This window comes from Eucyclogobius newberryi, unplaced genomic scaffold (genome assembly GCF_026437365.1).
Source record: "Eucyclogobius newberryi isolate DKJ021-1_F unplaced genomic scaffold, fEucNew1.0.hap1 SCAF_497, whole genome shotgun sequence".
Classification (NCBI taxonomy): Eukaryota; Metazoa; Chordata; class Actinopteri; order Gobiiformes; family Gobiidae; genus Eucyclogobius; species Eucyclogobius newberryi.
Window position 1 is genome coordinate 11,385 of NW_027316164.1, and position 10,204 is coordinate 21,588.

At 45.4% G+C, this 10,204-nt stretch overlaps 1 long non-coding RNA gene across 2 annotated transcripts; it reads left to right on the forward strand.

Moving 5' to 3' along the window:
- Positions 1-433: 433 nt before the first annotated feature.
- Positions 434-9,838, forward strand: LOC140380604 (uncharacterized). Of its 2 annotated transcripts, none has more exons than XR_011931174.1 (4): positions 434-715; positions 1,923-2,014; positions 5,507-5,563; positions 9,704-9,838. It is a non-coding gene; the product is annotated as an uncharacterized lncRNA (long non-coding RNA). The 2 variants fall into 2 exon arrangements; XR_011931173.1 differs by having other exon boundaries at positions 435-715; positions 5,507-5,567; positions 9,706-9,837.
- The last annotated feature ends 366 nt before the right edge of the window (positions 9,839-10,204 follow it).

Here is a 10,204-nt window from a genome sequence, read left to right on the forward strand (position 1 = left end):
AGGTGTTTTTACATGTTTCAGACAGTGTTTAAAGGTGTTTTTACATGTTTCAGATGCAGTGTTTTAAAGGTGTTTTTACATGTTTCAGACAGTGTTTAAAGGTGTTTTTACATGTTTCAGATGCAGTGTTTAAAGGTGTTTTTACATGTTTCAGATGCAGTGTTTAAAGGTGTTTTTACATGTTTCAGACAGTGTTTAAAGGTGTTTTTACATGTTTCAGATGCAGTGTTTTAAAGGTGTTTTTACATGTTTCAGACAGTGTTTAAAGGTGTTTTTACATGTTTCAGATGCAGTGTTTAAAGGTGTTTTTACATGTTTCAGACAGTGTTTAAAGGTGTTTCTACATGTTTCAGATGCAGTGTTTAAAGGTGTTTTTACATGTTTCAGACAGTGTTTAAAGGGGTTTTTACATGTTTCAGACAGTGTTTAAAGGTGTTTTTACATGTTTCAGATGCAGTGTTTAAAGGTGTTTTTACATGTTTCAGATGCAGTGTTTTAAACGTGTTTTTACATGTTTCAGACAGTGTTTAAAGGTGTTTTTACATGTTTCAGATGCAGTGTTTTAAAGGTGTTTTTACATGTTTCAGACAGTGTTTAAAGGTGTTTTTACATGTTTCAGATGCAGTGTTCTGTGAGGTCTCGGAGCAGCGCAGTCTTGAGGACAAACAGATCCGAGCGAAGCAAACGTTTGAGGAGATGATGAAGTATCTGCCAGGTCAGTACGTCCAGCTGCTCGTGGCTCTTTCTCTTGTTGGGGCGGAGCTCAGACACTTTATTCCACTGGATTATTGTTGTTTCAATGTGAGCTGGCCCCAAGCCCCCCCCAGGTTTAGTCTTGGTTTAGTCCTGGTTTAGACCTGGTTTAGACCTGGTTTAGACCTGGTTTAGACCTGGTTTAGTCCTGGTTTAGACCTGGTTTAGACCTGGTTTAGACCTGGTTTGGTCCTGGTTTAGTCCTGGTTTAGTCCTGGTTTAGTCCTGGTTTAGACCTGGTTTAGACCTGGTTTAGACCTGGTTTAGACCTGGTTTAGACCTGGTTTAGACCTGCTTTAGTCCTGCTTTAGTCCTGCTTTAGACCTGGTTTAGTCCTGGTTTAGTCCTGGTTTAGACCTGGTTTAGTCCTGCTTTAGTTCTGGTTTAGACCTGGTTTAGACCTGGTTTAGACCTGGTTTAGACCTGGTTTAGACCTGGTTTAGACTTGGTTTAGTCCTGGTTTAGTCCTGGTTTAGACCTGGTTTAGTCCTGGTTTAGACCTGGTTTAGACCTGGTTTAGTCCTGGTTTAGACCTGGTTTAGACCTGGTTTAGTCCTGGTTTAGTCCTGGTTTATACCTGGTTTAGACTTGGTTTAGTCCTGGTTTAGACCTGGTTTAGACCTGGTTTAGACCTGGTTTAGTCCTGGTTTAGACTTGGTTTAGACCTGGTTTAGACCTGGTTTAGACCTGGTTTAGACCTGGTTTAGACCTGGTTTAGTCCTGGTTTAGTCCTGGTTTAGTCCTGGTTTAGACCTGGTTTAGACCTGGTTTAGTCCTGGTTTAGTCCTGGTTTAGACCTGGTTTAGTCCTGGTTTAGTCCTGGTTTAGTCCTGCTTTAGTCCTGCTTTAGACCTGCTTTAGTCCTGGTTTAGTCCTGGTTTAGACCTGGTTTAGACCTGGTTTAGTCCTGGTTTAGTCCTGGTTTAGACCTGGTTTAGACCTGGTTTAGTCCTGGTTTAGTCCTGGTTTAGACCTGGTTTAGTCCTGGTTTAGACCTGGTTTAGTCCTGGTTTAGTCCTGGTTTAGACCTGGTTTAGACCTGGTTTAGACCTGGTTTAGTCCTGGTTTAGACCTGGTTTAGTCCTGGTTTAGACCTGGTTTAGTCCTGGTTTAGACCTGCTTTAGACCTGGTTTAGACCTGTTTTTTTAGTTCATTTTATTTTCCTCAGATTTCGTGGTTAAACTCATCGGAGACGAAGCGAAATATGAAGGAGTGAGACTTCTGTTCAACACGATTCAGCAGCCGCTGCTCAACAAACAGGTCTGAAACAAACAAACAAACAAACAAACAAACAAACAAACAGGTCTGAAACAAACAAACAAACAAACAGGTCTGAAACAAACAAACAACAAACAAACAGGTCTGAAACAAACAAACAAACAAACAAACAGGTCTGAAACAAACAAACAAACAAACAGGTCTGAAACAAACAAACAAACAAACAGGTCTGAAACAAACAAACAAACAAACAGGTCTGAAACAAACAAACAAACAAACAGGTCTGAAACAAACAAACAAACAAACAGGTCTGAAACAAACAAACAAACAAACAGGTCTGAAACAAACAAACAGGTCTGAAACAAACAAACAAACAGGTCTGAAACAAACAAACAAACAGGTCTGAAACAAACAAACAAACAAACAAACAGGTCTGAAACAAACAAACAAACAGGTCTGAAACAAACAAACAAACAAACAAACAGGTCTGAAACAAACAAACAAACAAACAAACAGGTCTAAAACAAACAAACAAACAAACAGGTCTGAAACAAACAAACAAACAAACAAACAGGTCTGAAACAAACAAACAAACAAACAGGTCTGAAACAAACAAACAAACAGGTCTGAAACAAACAAACAAACAAACAGGTCTGAAACAAACAAACAAACAAACAAACAGGTCTGAAACAAACAAACAAACAAACAAACAGGTCTGAAACAAACAAACAAACAAACAAACAAACAGGTCTGAAACAAACAAACAAACAAACAAACAGGTCTGAAACAAACAAACAAACAAACAAACAGGTCTGAAACAAACAAACAAACAAACAAACAGGTCTGAAACAAACAAACAAACAAACAGGTCTGAAACAAACAAACAAACAAACAAACAGGTCTGAAACAAACAAACAAACAAACAGGTCTGAAACAAACAAACAAACAAACAAACAAACAGGTCTGAAACAAACAAACAAACAAACAAACAAACAGGTCTGAAACAAACAAACAGGTCTGAAACAAACAAACAAACAAACAAACAAACAGGTCTGAAACAAACAAACAAACAAACAAACAGGTCTGAAACAAACAAACAAACAGGTCTGAAACAAACAAACAAACAAACAGGTCTGAAACAAACAAACAAACAAACAAACAGGTCTGAAACAAACAAACAAACAAACAGGTCTGAAACAAACAAACAAACAGGTCTGAAACAAACAAACAAACAAACAGGTCTGAAACAAACAAACAAACAAACAGGTCTGAAACAAACAAACAGGTCTGAAACAAACAAACAGGTCTGAAACAAACAAACAAACAGGTCTGAAACAAACAAACAAACAAACAGGTCTGAAACAAACAAACAGGTCTGAAACAAACAAACAAACAAACAAACAGGTCTGAAACAAACAAACAGGTCTGAAACAAACAAACAAACAAACAGGTCTGAAACAAACAAACAAACAAACAAACAGGTCTGAAACAAACAAACAAACAAACAGGTCTGAAACAAACAAACAAACAAACAAACAAACAAACAGGTCTGAAACAAACAAACAAACAAACAAACAAACAGGTCTGAAACAAACAAACAAACAAACAAACAAACAGGTCTGAAACAAACAAACAGGTCTGAAACAAACAAACAAACAAACAAACAGGTCTGAAACAAACAAACAAACAAACAGGTCTGAAACAAACAAACAGGTCTGAAACAAACAAACAAACAAACAGGTCTGAAACAAACAAACAAACAGGTCTGAAACAAACAAACAAACAAACAAACAGGTCTGAAACAAACAAACAGGTCTGAAACAAACAAACAAACAGGTCTGAAACAAACAAACAAACAAACAGGTCTGAAACAAACAAACAAACAGGTCTGAAACAAACAAACAGGTCTGAAACAAACAGGTCTGAAACAAACAAACAAACAAACAGGTCTGAAACAAACAAACAAACAAACAAACAGGTCTGAAACAAACAAACAGGTCTGAAACAAACAAACAAACAAACAGGTCTGAAACAAACAAACAGGTCTGAAACAAACAAACAAACAAACAAACAAACAGGTCTGAAACAAACAAACAGGTCTGAAACAAACAAACAAACAGGTCTGAAACAAACAAACAAACAAACAAACAGGTCTGAAACAAACAAACAGGTCTGAAACAAACAAACAAACAGGTCTGAAACAAACAAACAAACAAACAGGTCTGAAACAAACAAACAGGTCTGAAACAAACAAACAAACAAACAAACAGGTCTGAAACAAACAAACAAACAAACAAACAGGTCTGAAACAAACAAACAAACAAACAAACAGGTCTGAAACAAACAAACAGGTCTGAAACAAATAAACAAACAAACAAACAGGTCTGAAACAAACAAAGAAACAAACAAACAGGTCTGAAACAAACAAACAGGTCTGAAACAAACAAACAAACAAACAAGCAGGTCTGAAACAAACAAACAAACAAACAGGTCTGAAACAAACAAACAAACAAACAGGTCTGAAACAAACAAACAAACAAACAGGTCTGAAACAAACAAACAAACAAACAGGTCTGAAACAAACAAACAGGTCTGAAACAAACAAACAAACAGGTCTGAAACAAACAAACAAACAGGTCTGAAACAAACAAACAGGTCTGAAACAAACAAACAGGTCTGAAACAAACAAACAAACAGGTCTGAAACAAACAGGTCTGAAACAAACAAACAAACAAACAGGTCTGAAACAAACAAACAGGTCTGAAACAAACAAACAAACGGGTATGAAACAGACAAACAAACGGGTATGAAACAGACAAACAAACAGGTATGAAACAAGCAAACAAACAAACAGGACTGAAACAAACAAACAAACGGGTATGAAACAAACAAACAAGTATGAAACAAACAAACAAACGGGTATGAAACAAACAGACGGGTATGAAACAAGCAAACAAACAAACAGGTATGAAACAAACAAACAGGTCTGAAACAAACAAACAAACAGGTCTGAAACAAACAAACAAACAAACAAACAAACAAACAGGTCTGAAACAAACAAACAAACGGGTCTGAAACAAACAAACAAACAAACAGGACTGAAACAAACAAACAAACAGGTCTGAAACAAACAAACAAACAAACAGGTCTGAAACAAACAAACGGGTATGAAACAAACAAACAAACAAACAGGACTGAAACAAACAAACAAACAAACAGGACTGAAACAAACAAACAAACGGGTATGAAACAAACAAACAGGTATGAAACAAACAAACAGGTCTGAAACAAACAAACAAACGGGTCTGAAACAAACAAACAAACGGGTATGAAACAGACAAACAAACAGGTATGAAACAAACAAACAAACGGGTATGAAACAAACAAACGGGTATGAAACAAACAAACAGGTATGAAACAAACAAACAGGTATGAAACAAACAAACAGGTATGAAACAAACAAACAGGTATGAAACAAACAACAAAGCGATCTTTTTGCTTGTTCTTCATGTTGCTCTTGTTGCTTTGGTGCAGATGGCGTTCGTGCTGTTGGATATGGTGGTGCAGGAGCTCTTCCCTGAGCTCTCTCAGGTCTGTAAATATTACACCTTGTGACATCATCAGGTGCTGATGTGTTTTAAAGTCCTTCAACTGTTTTCGGGAATTGGCCTGTTCTTCAAAACCAGAGAAAAATCCATCTTCTTCTTCCTCTTTATCCGGGGCGGGGTCACGGGGGCAGCAGTCAAAGCAGGGACTCCCAGACTTCCTTCTCCCCAGACACTTCTTCCAGCTCCTCCGGGGGATCCCGAAGCGTTCCCAGGCCAGAGAGACATAGTCCCTCCAGCGTGTCCTGGGTCTTCCCCGGGGCCTCTTCCCGGTGAGACATGCTCGAAACAGGCGCCCAGGAGGAGCAGCGGCTCTACTCCGAGCTCCCCCCGTGTGGCCGAGCTCCTCCCCCTATCTCTAAGGGAGCGTCCAGCCCCCGGCGGAGGAAACTCATTTTGACCGCTTGTATCCTCGATCTTGTTCTTTGGGTCATCAAAGCTCCTGACCATAGGTGAGGTCAGAACGTGAAGTGACCGATAAATCCAGAGCTTTGTCTTTGGACTCAGTCCAACTGTCAATCACACGCTCCATCAAGACCCCGAGATACTTGAACTCCTCCACTTGGGACAAGGACCCCCCACCCACCTGGAGAGGACAAGGACCCCCCACCCACCTGGAGAGGACAAGGACCCCCCACCCACCTGGAGAGGACAAGGACCCCCCACCCACCTGGAGAGGACAAGGACCCCCCACCCACCTGGAGAGGACAAGGACCCCCCACCCACCTGGAGAGGACAAGGACCCCCCACCCACCTGGAGAGGACAAGACACCTTTTTCCAGTTGAGAAACATGGCCTCGGATTTGGAGGCCTCTGACCACACCCTCTGACCCCTGACCACACCCTCTGACCCCTGACCACACCCTCTGACCCCTGACCATACCCTCTGACCCCTGACCACACCCTCTGACCCCTGACCACACCCTCTGACCCCTGACCATACCCTCTGACCCCTGACCACACCCTCTGACCCCTGACCACACCCTCTGACCCCTGACCACACCCTCCGACCCCTGACCACACCCTCCGACCCCTGACCACATCCTCCGACCCCTGACCACACCCTCTGACCCCTGACCACACCCTCTGACCCCTGACCACACCCTCTGACCCCTGACCACATCCTCTGACCCCTGACCACACCCTCTGACCCCTGACCACACCCTCTGACCCCTGACCACATCCTCTGACCCCTGACCACACCCTCTGACCCCTGACCACAACCTCTGACTACACCTCGAAATTCTGTCCATAAAAACTATGAACAGAACCGGTGACAAAGCGCAGCCCTGAGGAGTCCCTCACTGGGAACAGGTCTGACTTACTGCAGTGACCACAGCTCCTGCTCCTGTCAGACAGGGACAGCCCTGAGCAAAGGGCCCCGGACCCCGTACTCCCTGCACCCCCCAAAGGACACCCCGAGGGACACGGTCCAAAACCTTCTCCAGATCCACAAAGCACATGTGACTGTGCAAACTCCCATGAGCCCTGGCGCCCCCTGGTGGAGAGTCTAGAGCTGGTCCAGTGTTGCACCACCAGGACCTAAACCTGCTCCTCCTGAATCTGAGGTTCTATGGGTCAGATTCTCCTCCAGGACCTGGAATAGACCTTATGGGAGTCTGAGGAGTGTGGTCCTCTGTAGGTGGGACACACCCTCTGCTCCTCCTTCTTGAACAGAGGGACCACCACCCCGGTCTGCCAGAGACACTGTCCCCGACCGCCACGCCCTGTTCTAGAGACGTGTCAGAGACAGTCCTACAACATCCAGAGACTTTAGGTCCTCAGGATCTCATCCCGGAGCCACCGAGGAGCCACCGAGGAGCCACCGAGGAGCCACCGAGGAGCCACCGAGGAGCCACCGAGGAGCCACCGAGGAGCCACCGAGGAGCCACTGAGGAGCCAACAACCTCAGTGACTTCAGCTCGGGTGATGGACGAGTCTCTGAGTCCTCAGTCTCTGCTTCCTCTTCAGAAGACATGACAGTGGGATTAAAGAGGTCCTCAAAGTCCTTCCACCGTCTGACCACATCCTCAGTCCAGGTCAGAGGTCAGAGGTCAGCAGGTCTCCACCTGCACCGTAAACAGTGTTGGTGAAGCACTGCTTCCTCCTCCTGAGGCACCGGACGGTTTGACAGAATTTCTTTGGGGCCGACCGATAGTTCTCCTCCATGGCCTCCCCAAACTCCTCCCCAAACTCCTCCCCAAACTCCTCCCCAAACTCCTCCCCAAACTCCTCCCCAAACTCCTCCCCAAACTCCTCCCAGCCCCGGGTTTTTCCCCCTGCACAGCACGAGCTGCGGCTCGCTTGGCCTGATACCTGTCGATGACCTCAGGAGACCCACAGGTCAGAGTGGCCTGTAGACCTCCTTCTTCAGCCTGACCCTTACTTCCGGTGTCCACCACCGGGTTCAGGTGTTGCCACCACGACAGGCACCTGAGACCATGTGACCACAGCTCTGAGCAGCCGCATCGACAATGGAGGCGGAAAACATGGTCCACTCAGACTCAATGTCCCCAGCGTCCCCCGGGACATGGGAGGAGCTCTCCTGGAGGTGTGAGGTGAAGACCCTCCTGACAGAGACTCCACAAGACGTTCCCAACAGACTCCCACAATGCACTTGGGCCAAGTCGGTCCGGCTTCCTCCTCCGCCAGAGGATCCAACTCACCACCAGGTGGTGCTCTACAGCTCCGCCCCTCTCTTCACCCGAGTGTCCAAGACACGGGGTCAGAGGTCAGAGGTCAGAGGTCAGAGGTCAGATGACACGACAACAAAGTGGATCATTGACCTCCTGTGTGCTGGTGCCACGTGACCTGATGGACCTTCCACTTGAACCTGGAGAGGGGAGGAGCCCCGATCTGAACCCGAGCGGTCAGTTATTGGACTTCTGTGTCACGGATCGTCCAGAACAAACACCAGAGAAAAAATACATTTATAAAAGTCTTTTACAAAAGATGAAGGATCTTTCTTAGCATATATAATTGGATTAAAATAACTGCGCCCCCTGTCCTTAGACCTCCTTCTGTCCTTAGACCTCCTCCTGTCCTTAGACCTCCTCCTGTCCTTAGACCTCCTCCTGTCCTTAGAGCCTCCTCCTGTCCTTAGACCTCCTCCTGTCCTTAGACCTCCTCCTGTCCTTAGAGCCTCCTCCTGTCCTTAGACCTCCTCCTGTCCTTAGACCTCCTCCTGTCCTTAGACCTCCTCCTGTCCTTACAGCCTCCTCCTGTCCTTAGACCTCCTCCTGTCCTTAGACCTCCTCCTGTCCTTAGAGCCTCCTCCTGTCCTTAGAGCCTCCTCCTGTCCTTAGAGCCTCCAAGGACAGGGGGAGGCTCTAAGGAAGAGCCTCCTCCTGTCCTTAGAGAGGACAGGAGGAGGTCCTTAGAGCCTCCTCCTGTCCTTAGAGCCTCCTCCTGTCCTTAGACCTCCTCCTGTCCTTAGAGCCTCCTCCTGTCCTTAGACCTCCTCCTGTCCTTAGACCTCCTCCTGTCCTTAGAGCCTCCTCCTGTCCTTAGAGCCTCCTCCTGTCCTTAGAGCCTCCAAGGACAGGGGGAGGCTCTAAGGAAGAGCCTCCTCCTGTCCTTAGAGAGGACAGGAGGAGGTCCTTAGAGCCTCCTCCTGTCCTTAGAGCCTCCTCCTGTCCTTAGAGCCTCCTCCTGTCCTTAGACCTCCTCCTGTCCTTAGAGCCTCCTCCTGTCCTTAGACCTCCTCCTGTCCTTAGACCTCCTCCTGTCCTTAGAGCCTCCTCCTGTCCTTAGAGCCTCCTCCTGTCCTTAGAGCCTCCAAGGACAGGGGGAGGCTCTAAGGAAGAGCCTCCTCCTGTCCTTAGAGAGGACAGGAGGAGGTCCTTAGAGCCTCCTCCTGTCCTTAGAGCCTCCTCCTGTCCTTAGAGCCTCCTCCTGTCCTTACAGCCTCCTCCTGTCCTTAGAGCCTCCTCCTGTCCTTAGAGCCTCCTCCTGTCCTTAGAGCCTCCTCCTGTCCTTAGAGCCTCCTCCTGTCCTTAGAGCCTCCTCCTGTCCTTAGAGCCTCCTCCTGTCCTTAGACCTCCTCCTGTCCTTAGAGTTCTCAGGAAAATGTTTTTTCTTGTGACTTTTTGTACAAAATTACACTAACTGTAAATATGTGTTTCAGAGCTTCTGATGGAGCTTTTGTCGTCTGAACTCGACGTTCCCAGATTGAAATGTGCAATGACTGTATCTGTAACATGATCGTGTTACTACGGTAACATGATCGTGTTACTACGGTAACATGATCGTGTTACTACGGTAACATGACCGTGTTACTACGGTAACATGATCGTGTTACTACGGTAACATGACTGTTACTACGGTAACATGACTGTGTTACTACGGTAACATGACCGTGTTACTACGGTAACATGACTGTTACTACGGTAACATGACTGTGTTACTACGGTAACATGACCGTGTTACTACGGTAACATGATCGTGTTACTACGGTAACATGATCGTGTTACTACGGTAACATGACTGTGTTACTACGGTAACATGACTGTGTTACTACGGTAACATGACTGTTACTACGGTAACATGACTGTGTTACTACGGTAACATGACTGTTACTACGGTAACATGATCGTGTTACTACGGTAACATGACCGTGTTACTACGG